The sequence below is a fragment of the Dermacentor andersoni genome, chromosome 6, assembly GCF_023375885.2.
Source record: "Dermacentor andersoni chromosome 6, qqDerAnde1_hic_scaffold, whole genome shotgun sequence".
NCBI lineage: Eukaryota > Metazoa > Arthropoda > Arachnida > Ixodida > Ixodidae > Dermacentor > Dermacentor andersoni.
In genome coordinates, this window is record NC_092819.1 from 104,509,705 (window position 1) to 104,521,657 (window position 11,953).

The window sequence follows — 11,953 nt, forward strand, 5'->3', positions numbered from 1 at the left end:
AGGAAAAGAGATTCAAGTAGCACTCGATATTCTTCCCGCTTACGATCCTCTCACTTAATGTTGTTTAGACTTTCAGTTCTTGCGCATACCAAAAAGTCAGAATACACATTACTGACCTGAATTTTTTTTTTCATTAATTCGCTTTGAGCTTTTTTGTTTATTACGCTGCAATATAAAATTACGGATTTCTTTAATTGAATGCTCGACTGCACTCGGCCGAATAATTCTGCACATATACCGACATAGTCTATAACAAGCACATGATGCTTTCGAAGGACGTAATTTAAGGCGGATAACAAGTATTTCAAAGTAAATTAGGTTAAATCGTGTGGTTTCACGTCCCGAAGCGGCTACGAGGGACGCAGTAGCGGTGGAGGGCCCGGCTTACTTATGTCACCTGGCGTTCTCTAGACATGCGCAAAAAGCACGGCACACGCGCGTTCTTGCATTCCGATGGGGCCGCGGACACGAATCGAACCCGTCACCTCGCGCTCAGCAACGCACAGCCATAGCTACTGAGTGGCCACGGCAAAACATTGAAGAACTAACTGTGACGAAGACCTATGGTTGAGTATAGTAAACTCCAATTAACCAAGAGAAGCTCCTAAGGAAGGGTGGAACACAGGCTTCCCCTCTGTACGGGACAGTACCGCTTTTTCTCATTCACTTCTTTTATTGCGGAGGTGAGGGGAGGGAGAGAAGGGGGAGGGACAGGGGATGTTTATTTCCAGCTGTTTAATATACGAAATAAAGCTAACTTGGGCCGGTTGGTACATGTTGAAGTTAGAGTGGCAGCGCATGCGACAAAACGTATATGGAGCACATATAACTTTTGTTATTCTTGTCCTATGGGCTGTTATTCTTTGTCTATTATATATATATATATATATATATATATATATATATATATATAGACTTATAGACTTCCACTAATACTCTCAATATTGCAGGTTGCGAGAGCCTGTTCCTATGAAGTTCACTATCGTAAGCAGTGCTTTGTGATACGGGTTCTGACCTGCAATACGCGCCCTTTTTTTTCTTGCATAATTTTCGCACAGTTGTAACTCGAGAACGTGTAAATTCAGAACTAAAGCAGAGCAACCACGCAAGCGATGTTCACACAACTTTATCTCGTCCATCGCGATTGCTTTACACCGCTGTGGATGATATGTCTGCCCAACTGCCTATGCTTCGGTGGCGTGTCATGCTTCGCTGATAAAAACTTGTCCAACGCCGACGTAGCGCCCTTAATCCACCCCCCCCCCCCTCCTGTCACTGCGTTCGACCACCGCGAGGGAGACGCCCAGGCACTGGGAGAAACGAGACCACGGCTGAAAACAGTTGTTTCACGCTTTCCTGCCTGCACAACAAGCACCCTCCCTCCTTTTTCGATGCGACAGAAGGCTTACATGGTTTCAACCATCACGTCCCCGAGGAAAGGCAGAGAGCTCATCCATTTCCGCCTGTATATTTGGTTCATGCCTAGCGCGATTATTTTTATTTCCTCTCCTTTTCTTTTCATTTTCCAAAACACGGTTTTCAATGGGAAAGCCTGCCTCGCTAGATTACCACAGCTGGAGCCGACAGACTAACTTGAAGCCAAGAAGACACCAATGAACTTGCGCGCAGAACCGCACCTTACCTGCCAGCAGGCTGCTCGCAAGCGATAATCCCTCGGTCTTCTTATCACCGTCGTCGCTCGCGTGCGCGACCAAAGCCAGGAAAGGAAGTTAAGTCACTCGCAACCCGGAGCACGGGCAGGCGATGGCACCATCGCAGGTGGTGGCGGCCGTGAGCAACTATCACAAGGCTCCCGTGTCGGGGCAACACATGGTCCAGTGAGCGAGGTAGCCGGTCGTCGCAAGTCGGTAGCACGGCACTCCGGGCGTTCGTGTCTCGCACAGTGCGTGCGGATGCTGCTTAGGATCGGCCAATTTCTTTTTTCTTTCTTTTCTTTTGCCTTAAAAATGCACTCTCTCACCGCTGGCCACGATAGTGACCACTCGTACTCGACCGGTTGGCGCGTGCCGGTCACACGCACAAGGAAAAACCGAGTCTCGCGGCGCTCGCCACAGCGGGAGAGGAGGTTGAGAAGAGAGCCAGAGGGGCCGGCGACGACGGTGCGCCGCCGATGATGTGAAGCCCGGGCCTCCGCGATCTCTGCCCGCTCGCGGCTTGAAACAACGCGGCGGCGAAAAGGGAAGCCGGATTGGAAGAGGGTGCGGCCGACGCCAACGCCGCCGCGCGAGGCAAGGACGCGAACGCGTCCGAGCGGTGACGCGCCTTCGCAGGTGGCTCCACGCGGCGGGAGGCGGAGGAAGCAGAGGGTGGCGGATGGCGACCTCGTAAAACACATTTGGTCTCACGCGATATCCGGTGTAGAGCAGTCGTTTGGGTGTTTCCATCCACCTCTTGCTCTTTGTGCCAGTGCGTTTACCATGAAAACGCGCGTTTGGCGGGGGAAGATGAAGAATCTATGATCCCGCGCCAAATTGAAGCCAGGTCTTTTTTTTTTTTTTCCTGTGACTGAAGCATCCGGGTGCGAGCCGAGCCGTCGGATCGAGCACAAAGAGAATTTATCGAAAAAAACGCACACAGGTTGTCAGATATCACTGTCTGCACTTGCACGCCCTGGGAACACGCGTGATGCCTCCTCGACTTCCTGTGCTTTAAAAAAGAAAAAAAAAGAAACGCGGAGCAAGAACATGGCGTCACTGACTTTCGCATCATACATACGCGATATATATTTACATTATATATATTTTGCCCCGTCTCGACAGCTGCGCGCATCAAGGGGGCCCTTGCACGTTATCAATTATTAGAGTACCTCGTACCTATTTCTGCAATTTCGTGTACACTCTGACACGTTGCATAAGCTCAACAAACTTCGAGTTTCCACTTAGATACCTCCAAAGTGGTTGCAGCCTGTCTATAATGCCATGAAGAAATGCGTCATCGATGGTGGACCGGACCTCCGTCTCCCACCACGGGAGCCCAATGCTCTAACCATTAGGTCAAGATAACAGGCACGCTTCCCTTGTTTCAAAGTCGTTCTTTGAGCCGCTCGGCAGGTGCGTCACATGCCAGTTTCTAGCGTTCTTCTCTCGTGAAAGCAAGCGCTTTGAGGCGCCCTGTGAGGCTGCTCTGACTTCGCGATCGGCCCGCATTTTTCGCCAGTCGAATACCTACAAAGTGTGTGAGGTCCGCCTATAACAATTTCGCATTAAAAGTTCATTCCAACAAATGAAGATATGCGAATTTTACTAAGGAAAAACCAGAGAGAAACGAAGAGAGAAAGGCAGGGACGTTAACTAAGGACGTTCCTAGTTGGTTACCCTCCAAATGAGGAGGGTAAAGGAAGGAAGAATAGACAATAAATAAAGAGGACGTTCACTGGCGCACTAAAAACGGCACAGGTGACCGTAACTTGAAAAAAATCGTGCACAGTACTTGTCGGAGTTAAAACAAACGATTGATGCTTAACTGGGTCTAGTTTAAAGGCTCATTCACACCGGCGATTCTGCCGAGGTCGTGCGACTAAGTTGGTGGCAAGGCGGCCGGTCGCAAACGGTTGCTTTGGTCGGAAAGCGATTGCTTCGAGTCAGTCGCGTGAGTGCTGGATTCTTCAGTCACGTGACCGTAATGGTAAACCTACTGAACCAATCAGCGGTGCCAGAGCATGAAGTCTGCCTAATTTACGCGGCGACGACGGCGCGAGCAGGAGTGATCACTACGAATCGCGAGGCATTTAGGCGCGGCAACAGGCCGGTCGCACCTGTCCACGTGAACATCGGTCACCTAGAGTTACTCTTCGATCGGTCGCGCGTTCTCTGTCAATCGCTGATGTGAATGGGCCTTAAAAGGCAATATCGACATTTGGGGATATCGACAAACTGAGACGTATCCTTCACTCAATTACCCTCTCCCCAACAAGGCTGAATTCACGGATGTGTTCCTGCTCTACCAAGGGTGCAAGCGCGAACGCGCTTGTTTACTTGGAAGAAAGCTTTATTTCCACAAATTCTACTGGTGGGACTGACCGTGTGAACTATACGTAGGAAATATGAGCGTTCAAGTATATATATAGCAGGCAAGAGAGAGAGAGAGAGAGAGAAAATGATAAATGAAAGGTAGGGAGGTTAACCAGGACTGAGCCCGGTTGGCTACCCTACACTGGGGAGAGGGAAAGGGGGACGGAAAGATTAAAAGAAAAGAGAAAGTCCACTGGAGATATCAGTCGGTCACTCAGTCCGGATCACAGACGTTGACTCAATCCGGTCGCTTTCAAATATCGCAGCAGCGCTTTTGTGGCCTTTTGTAGCTGTGATATGCGAGGCCATGATCCCAAGATCTTGTTCAAGGTGAACGGCTTTCCATCTAGCTGATTGAGAGCTGTGCAGAGGTCTTGCCTTTCATTTTCATAAGATGGGCAGTAGCACAGTAGGTGTTCTATGGTTTCCTCGACACCGCAGGCATTGCACTCGGCGCTATCAGCCATTCCAATCAGAAATGCATAAGCATTTGTGAATGCGACGCCCAAACGTAAGCGGCACAGCACTGTTTCCTCATTTCGCGGAAGACCTGGTAACAGCAGGCAAAATGAGCATTACAAAAAGGATGTACACATGGTCGTACGTTTCTGCAGCTAAAGTAAAAAAGAAACGGCGGTAACGGTACGTGAACAATGGATCGCGCTTCTTGAATCCACTGCGTGGCTGGCACCACGTGCGGGGCGAATTGCTCTTTCTTCCCCTGCTACACAAAGAAATGAGCAAAATGAATGTCTTACTGTTACCAGAAAACGTAGTTACCACTCATTCTTTCTCTTTTTTTCAATTACTCCATGTCCTTCTTTCTTCTCTTTTCCCTCGCTTCATTTTTCACTTGCGTGTAATTAGACGATGCAAGCATGACTGCACGCCCGCGCACACGCACACACACACACAGAGAGAGAGAGAGAGAGAGAGAGAAAAAATGTTGTTTAATGTTAAAATACGGAAGCTTCGAAATTTTAGTCCCATTAGTTTATGATGTTGGGCAATTTTACGTGGCAGTGTCAGAGAAAAATTATCTTCCTCTGCGTTCAACGCCCAGCAGTTATGAAGTTAAAGGGAAAAAAAGGAAAATTTCAATAGATAACACTCATTGCACGACAGATGTTTTATTAACAGACCATTGCTCGCCCACTTTTTATTGTTAAGGGGTGTGTGCAAAATAGCCGCTGGGAAAATTCGCACTGAACGTTTGTCAAATCTCACGTGGTCTTCAAGAGTTTTAGCAGTCAACAAGAACATTTATCCTGTTCATTCCATGTTCTTTTTTTTTTTTTCAAGCAAGTTATCTTGCAAGTTATCTCCAGCTAGCGGACATCATTCCTTTCAAATTTATTGATAAAGGCAAAGCCTTTTCGATGTTCTAACAAAGTAGTATGTCGCAACCCTGCAACAGCCTACGGGGCAGGCCGGACTTGCAGCAGATCAGCGCGAGTGTGTTGCGTAATCAGCTACTTTCTTTTTTTCTTTTTTTCACGAAGTCTTTATCACCCGTGCGATGCAGTACGTTGCAGCCTATTCGCAACTGGGTCAGTCCGTTATATTGCTGCATGTTCGTTTGCCTAACTTCGTAACTGTCGAACATCAAGCTTGAGCCCGTAATCTGCGTGTTACGCACCTAAATGGTTACCATTGTTCTATGAACAGATAGTTCTTTTTCACAAACAATGCATCGCGCTATGGAGTTTTCCTTTTTTTTTTAGAAACGCCTAAACGGAAGTAAACGTAGACTAGGGTCTCAAGGTTTAAAGGCTTAGACCCACCAGGAAGTTGAAAGAATATGGCCTTGGTGCCGCTTGCATAACTGCCAACCTGCGAAATTAACAATTCGTAAAATCCCGCGGTGGAAGAGGGTGCCATGAAAAAGAGTAAACACTTGCTGCTTGCCCTGAGCGCACGTCTATTGTGGGATACACAGTACGTACTCGAGCAACGAGGATATGACTTTAGACGCAGTACACCGAGCAGCTGCGCACTTGAACAGCAAATTTCAGACAAGAAACGAACCCGCTTCTTAAGATTAGGGCGACATTTTACTGTGACTTAGATGTTGCCAATTTCACGTGTTTCGTGAACGTGTTTGTATAATGCATGCTTGAAGCAAGTTGCTACAAACTCTTTACCAAGCGGAAGAATGGCAGAGGAAGGCACGGGGACCAACGAGCGAACTATTTTATTGCGAACCAAATTACTTTTTCGTAAAGCTTGACGCAACTTTCGTAAAATCGTAAGACGGGTTCAAATTCGTGAACATTACGAAAAATTCGGGAAGGTTCGCAGGTAAGCGCGTGTCACCACTCAGTTTTAAAGACGATGCGCACGTAATCACCATCGTCATAATCATCATGAAAACAGCATAATGGGTTTGCACCAATGTTCAAAGTGCGTCTAACTTAAGGAGCAGTGCACGTCATTGCTGATGCATTTGCAAAATGCGCAACGTAATTTCCCGCCGTGCTAGCAGACGAAGAAATGGTAAAGGTTCCATACAAGATAGCATCATCATCATTAGCTTATTCTTTTCTCCGCTTCAGGACGAAGGCCTCTCCCAGCGATCTCCAACTACCCCTGGTTTGCGCTAGCTGATTCCAATTTTTTCTGAAGATTCCATAGTTTCTCTACACCACACAATTGTCTGCTGTCCTCGACTGGGCAAGCCGTCCTTTGTTACCCATCCTGTAACCCTAACAGACAACCGGTTATCTGCCCTACGCATTACAGTACCTGCCCAGCTCCATTTTATTGCGAAGCAATACTACTTTAGGTCGCACTTCAGCCCGTTCCGTGGCGAGGCGGTGGTAGGCACCATTGACCTTTAGCGTGACCTCGCTGCGTGACGTCACACCACGTGACCTAGAGTGACGTCACACCAGCTGTGTAAAAACGGGGCCCCATCTCACGCCGTCGCGAGGCGAGGCGGTAGCCACCAACGGCGGCCTAACTCCCGCTCCTCTCACCAGGGGCGCTACGGTCGGTGTGACATCACACCAGCTGTGTAAAAACGGGGCCCCATCTCACGCCGTCGCGAGGCGAGACGGTAGCCACCAAAGGCGGCCTAACTCCCGCTCCTCTCAGGCATTACTGAGTATATTTACTCAATTACTACCAGCTGATCCGAGAATAACACACTATTGCTTCGCAATCACTAGGCTTAACCAAGCTAAGCCATGGCCGTTTTTTCATCATAATGTTAACTAATATGTCGGCTACTCTGTTTCCTCTCTTATTCACACCGCTGTGTTCCTGTATTTTAACTTTACGCCTAACATTTTATTGCGATAGCAAGGATAGGGACACTCGAAGCGATTTTTCACCATCACCACCCACGTCAGCATCACAGTCACCGTAAGGCTCCGAATAAAGTACAAGTGCGGTAAGAATATATCGCACCCTGCGACGCCGTATGCTGCAGGAGCGAGGGAAATCGTGCGAGGGTGAGACGAAGAGGATGGTGCCTTGATGCACGCCGTCTTCCCGCTCGCCTACTCTTGTGCGTGAAAGGAGTGGGGAGGAGAGAGGCGAGCAGTGGGGAGAGAGGTGGGGAGGAAGCAGGTGAGCGCGCGTCTCTTCTTCTAACCCGGCCGTTGCTGCGCGCGGCACGGTTAAGCGCAGCCCCACGCGCCTTATCTTAGAGGTAATATGCGGCGGGTCAAAAGAGTAGGAAAACCGAGATGGCTGTTGGCTCCGCATTCGCTGTGTACTCACACGCCTATAGGGCAATATATTGTAGGACAGCGTTCTCTGAATCTGCCAAAAGTAAGAGCTATTTGGGAGTAATGCATTCCTTCTACCAACGGTCTTATTAACACACTTTGCATTAACTATTTCCTCTCTCAAAATTCGAATCACAATAGAAAGTAACCTGCTTTTCAATTTAATATTGAGGTTAATGCTGGAACAGAGTAGAAGTCGATAACACTAGATTGAGTGGAGTCGATCTGCTGTTCTTTGACCCCCTGGCGTTCTTAAAAAGGGCAATAAAGGAAACTATTATGTCGGGCTATATTAGGTCTGTGTAGCAAGGAAATCGTCTATCGTAGCGAGAACGGAGCTTCAGTAAGCGAGGAAATGACGAAAATAAAAGAACAATTCACCACGAATACGATACTCCCTGATGCGAAATTTGAGCGCAGCTCTACACGTGTTTTCATTTCGCGATATATTGGCTGGCGTGGACAATCTGTCTCGTGCGGCACGTTGCAAATGAAGCGAGGTGCGGCGCGACTGCTTCACTGATCCGGAGATCGCGAGAGGGAGCGTGTGGGTGACGCGTGGGCGCTATTCACAGCAGCCTCCGCCGACAGACCTCCCAGACGACGTGCGCTGCTCCGGCGCCTTCTCGTAGACATCGTCGCCGCACTACGCTCTTCTCCTCACACTTTAACCATACCTTCCTCTGCTTTCTACCGAACGGTTCCACTGCACCCTCCTCTCCGCTTTCCTCCTCACGTCTTTCATACCCCGCCGCACTCCGCGTTCGCTTTCATCCTTCGCTGTGCTCGTTCGCTCGGTTACCCCGCCGCCGCCGTTCACCGCAGAAACGAACGGCTGCGCTCTTAAAATCGGAGTGGCGCCACTTGTGTACTGTGATACATATCATGTGACGCCAGCACCGGCCTATTCCCTGTGTGTGGCACAGAGGGAGGTCACGTGGAGATTACGTCAACGTGTCCGTTCTGGCGCGGGCGATTCAAATTGAGGAGCAGCAAGCAGCGGGATCTTTGGCGACCATTATCTACTCAGCAAAGGGACCTATTGGCACATAGAAAACGATGATAAAGTTTTAAAGGAATAATCTATCAGTCTAGTTATTTACTTCAATGTCCCCTTTAGGCGCACCTAAATCTGTGTTCCGGCGCACCTAAATTCTGTGCGCTTAATTTGTAACGTAAGTTACAGCATTTTATTTTTATGTTCTTGCTTCCTTCTTCACTTCTTCGCCCTCTACCTCGTACGTTTCGGCGCGTTTCCTTTCCCCATCTCCGCTTTGTCGTTTCTACATCCGAGGGTACGCCACACGCGGATACTGCACCGCGTATTGCAAGCTTCAAATCTTATACAACGTTTTGATTTCTTTTAAGTCGTTCTTTGAGGCTATATTGCGTTTTGTACTTACCCTCAAACACTTATTCGGGGGAAGGAATTACATTAATTTACTGTGAGTTAATGCGTAAAGGCACATTAATGTACGGCCCGCCATGGTGGCATAGCGGCTATGACGTTAAGCTGCCAAGCCCTGGGCAGCGGGATCGAATCCCGGCTGCGGCGGTCGCATTTCTATGAGATCGAAATGCAGGAACGCTGGTGTTCACTGAATCGGGTGCACGTTAAATAACTGCAGGGGGTCGAAATCAATCCGGAGATCAATTCACTACGGCGTGCCTCATTATGATATCGTGGCCCTGGCACATAACGCCCCGGAATTTAATTTTTAATTAACGTACGTGCATCAATACAAAACACAGTATATATTAGAAAGATTACAAGTATCAATGCGGTGCAGAGATAACAAACCATAAAGCGTGTTTTTCTTGCGCGAAAATGTAGTACGAGGAACTATTTGTAACGTTGTTAAGACTTTAAAAATATGCTTAGAATTACTGGACACGCAAGCGCAAGTAGCGAATTACAAAGAAAGCGTTTAATTAGTTCTTTAAGAATTCACTACAATCTAAGAAATGAAAGGGATCAAGTCAACCACTCCAGGAATGGGAATGGTTCAACTCTTACAATTCCGAGTAGTTAAAAGGAGTCGAGTTACGGGGATTTCCGTTCTCTGTAATAGAGTGGGAATGCATTGGAGGGCCCGATTGCGCAACTGTGGTCTCTATCGCCGTAAATAAAAATCATTTTGTGCATGTGTTACGAGTTTGCCAAGATAATAGTGATATATTTTTATGCAGAAGTTACGCTGCAAATGGGATACTTTCCCGGTGACTAGCATTGAATGAAGATATTTTGTGCACAAGAGCACGCAAAAGAAAAAAAAAAGAATATACCGTAATTTTGCTGAACTCGAGCTGAAGCAAGGGACAACCTCCAGGTAGCGCTAATGTCCACTTCGACCAATAATATTGTTTTGCTTAGGATGTGAACTACCTTGACATCTTATCCAAGCACGATCACCATTACTGGCGCCGAGACCGCCCAAACTCCCACAGCATCAAGATGATCTGATCTGAGAATGACAGAGCCGCAGTGGCGTATATATATTCGCGAAGAAACAAAAGAAAGAGTTACTATGACAACATTTCACTCATGCCACAGCGCCAGAGCCCTAGATCATTATTGCACTCCTTTTGATTTCCTTTTCTTGCGCTTTATTGTTGGGAGCTACAAATAGGACGCCCCGAAGAAGTGTAGTAACTCTAGAGTCAAAGAATGGGCGACTAGACGTTAGACACACACGAAAGGACATATTAAGCGACGTAAAAGGTTCGGGTTTCGGTTCTGAAATATGATATGACGAAATGGCCAATTGCTTGCCATTCGTAAACGTCACGACAGCGAAAGCAAAAAGTCACCGTGTTGTTGCTGAGCGTAATGCGAGCGCCCTCCCTGCCGGTTCTTTTGCCTGAAACGACTGAGGCACGTGGGTGTGCAGGAAAACGACGTTTCGAGTTGTGGCCTTTTGTGCGACCCCCCAGAATGCTCTTTAATTTTGCTTCTGCATGCGAGGTCGGTACCATGGGAATAAACCATGTCACAGAATATGAGGAAGTCGTAGGAACAAAGACAGAAAGTGTGTTCTTGTGTTTTCAACCACCGAAGGTCTTGCTTGTTGTAAAGCATGCTCCGCGGCTGTGGGAGGCAGACTAGAGCTACCGCTAGATATATGCCGGTGAAATAAGCACTAGGACTGCTCCCAGCCAAGCACTCGGTCATTAGTAAACCGCAGCGCTTAGAAAGGGCCGTTCCTCCCCAACTGAGGGCGTCCCCACCTAATAGGTGTTTTGGGATGCCACGTGGCAAACTGCCGCATTAACAGGAGCCTATAACCACCTTTTATAGCGTTTTGTTGTGCCCACGATGTTCGACGGGATTCGCAGCACGCAGGCTTCTTCCTCGGGACAGTTCACGCCAAAATAAATCTGAGCGTCGGGCCGGGAGACACCTGTGAACATTTGGATAACTGGGGAGGTATTCTGTAGGAGTCCTCTTAGTGGACTGTCCATTTCGGCCGCTGCTGATTGGCTGGGGCCGCTTGCCTCCTCCTCGCTCATACAGCTGCATCCAATCAGCAGAGGCCAAAATGAACAGTCCACTAGGTGGACTCTTACAGATTACCTCGCCCCCCCCCCCCCCTAGTTCCTAACCGAGGACAGCATGCTTTTGAACCCACGTCGTCCCGCAGCCGAGGCGGACGCTCAACCACGATGTCGCGGTAATTCTGTTTGACCAGAGGTAGCGCCGGTTGGCTGCCATACCAGAGACGGACGTGACGAGGCTATACGGTGACAATGAAAAAAAATATATTAACGAAGCGGAGAAGGCTTGCAGCGTGGCCGAAATTCGGAGGTTACGCGCAGCGTCATCAGTCTGTCGTGCAGCACCGAGTGACTGGCAAGTGAAACAGTGTAGTCACAACGAGCAAATCCCAGATCTTGTCTAACCACAAACCCCGAACTTTTCTAGTTGGCGGTGGACAATTGCCTGGTCTGTCTAGGACGGTGTACATCACATGTCCAGTATAGCAGGAATGTCTTTCTTGTTGTTCGGAAGTTAATTTCATGCTTAGGAAAAAGATAGATAGAAAGAGATAAACGTAAATGAACTAAGTAACATAAAACGGAACGTGCCACGGGTGGAAGGGAACATTAGAAGGTCAGCACGTCGCCTCTTACAGCAAGTCACCCGCGGCTTCACTCCACAGGTTCACCACGTGGCCGTATGACATCTGC

General features: G+C 48.3%; 1 protein-coding gene across 1 annotated transcript in view; it reads right to left on the minus strand.

Annotated features, from left to right (window-relative positions):
- The window catches only part of LOC126522689 (metabotropic glutamate receptor 5-like), a 402,455-nt gene extending 399,476 nt beyond the window's left edge, over positions 1–2,979 (minus strand). Inside the window, exon 1 of the mRNA XM_050171464.3 lies at positions 1,643–2,979. The gene's annotated coding sequence lies outside the window, so the exon portion shown is untranslated. The remainder of the gene's footprint in view (positions 1–1,642) is intronic.
- Positions 2,980–11,953: the final 8,974 nt, after the last annotated feature.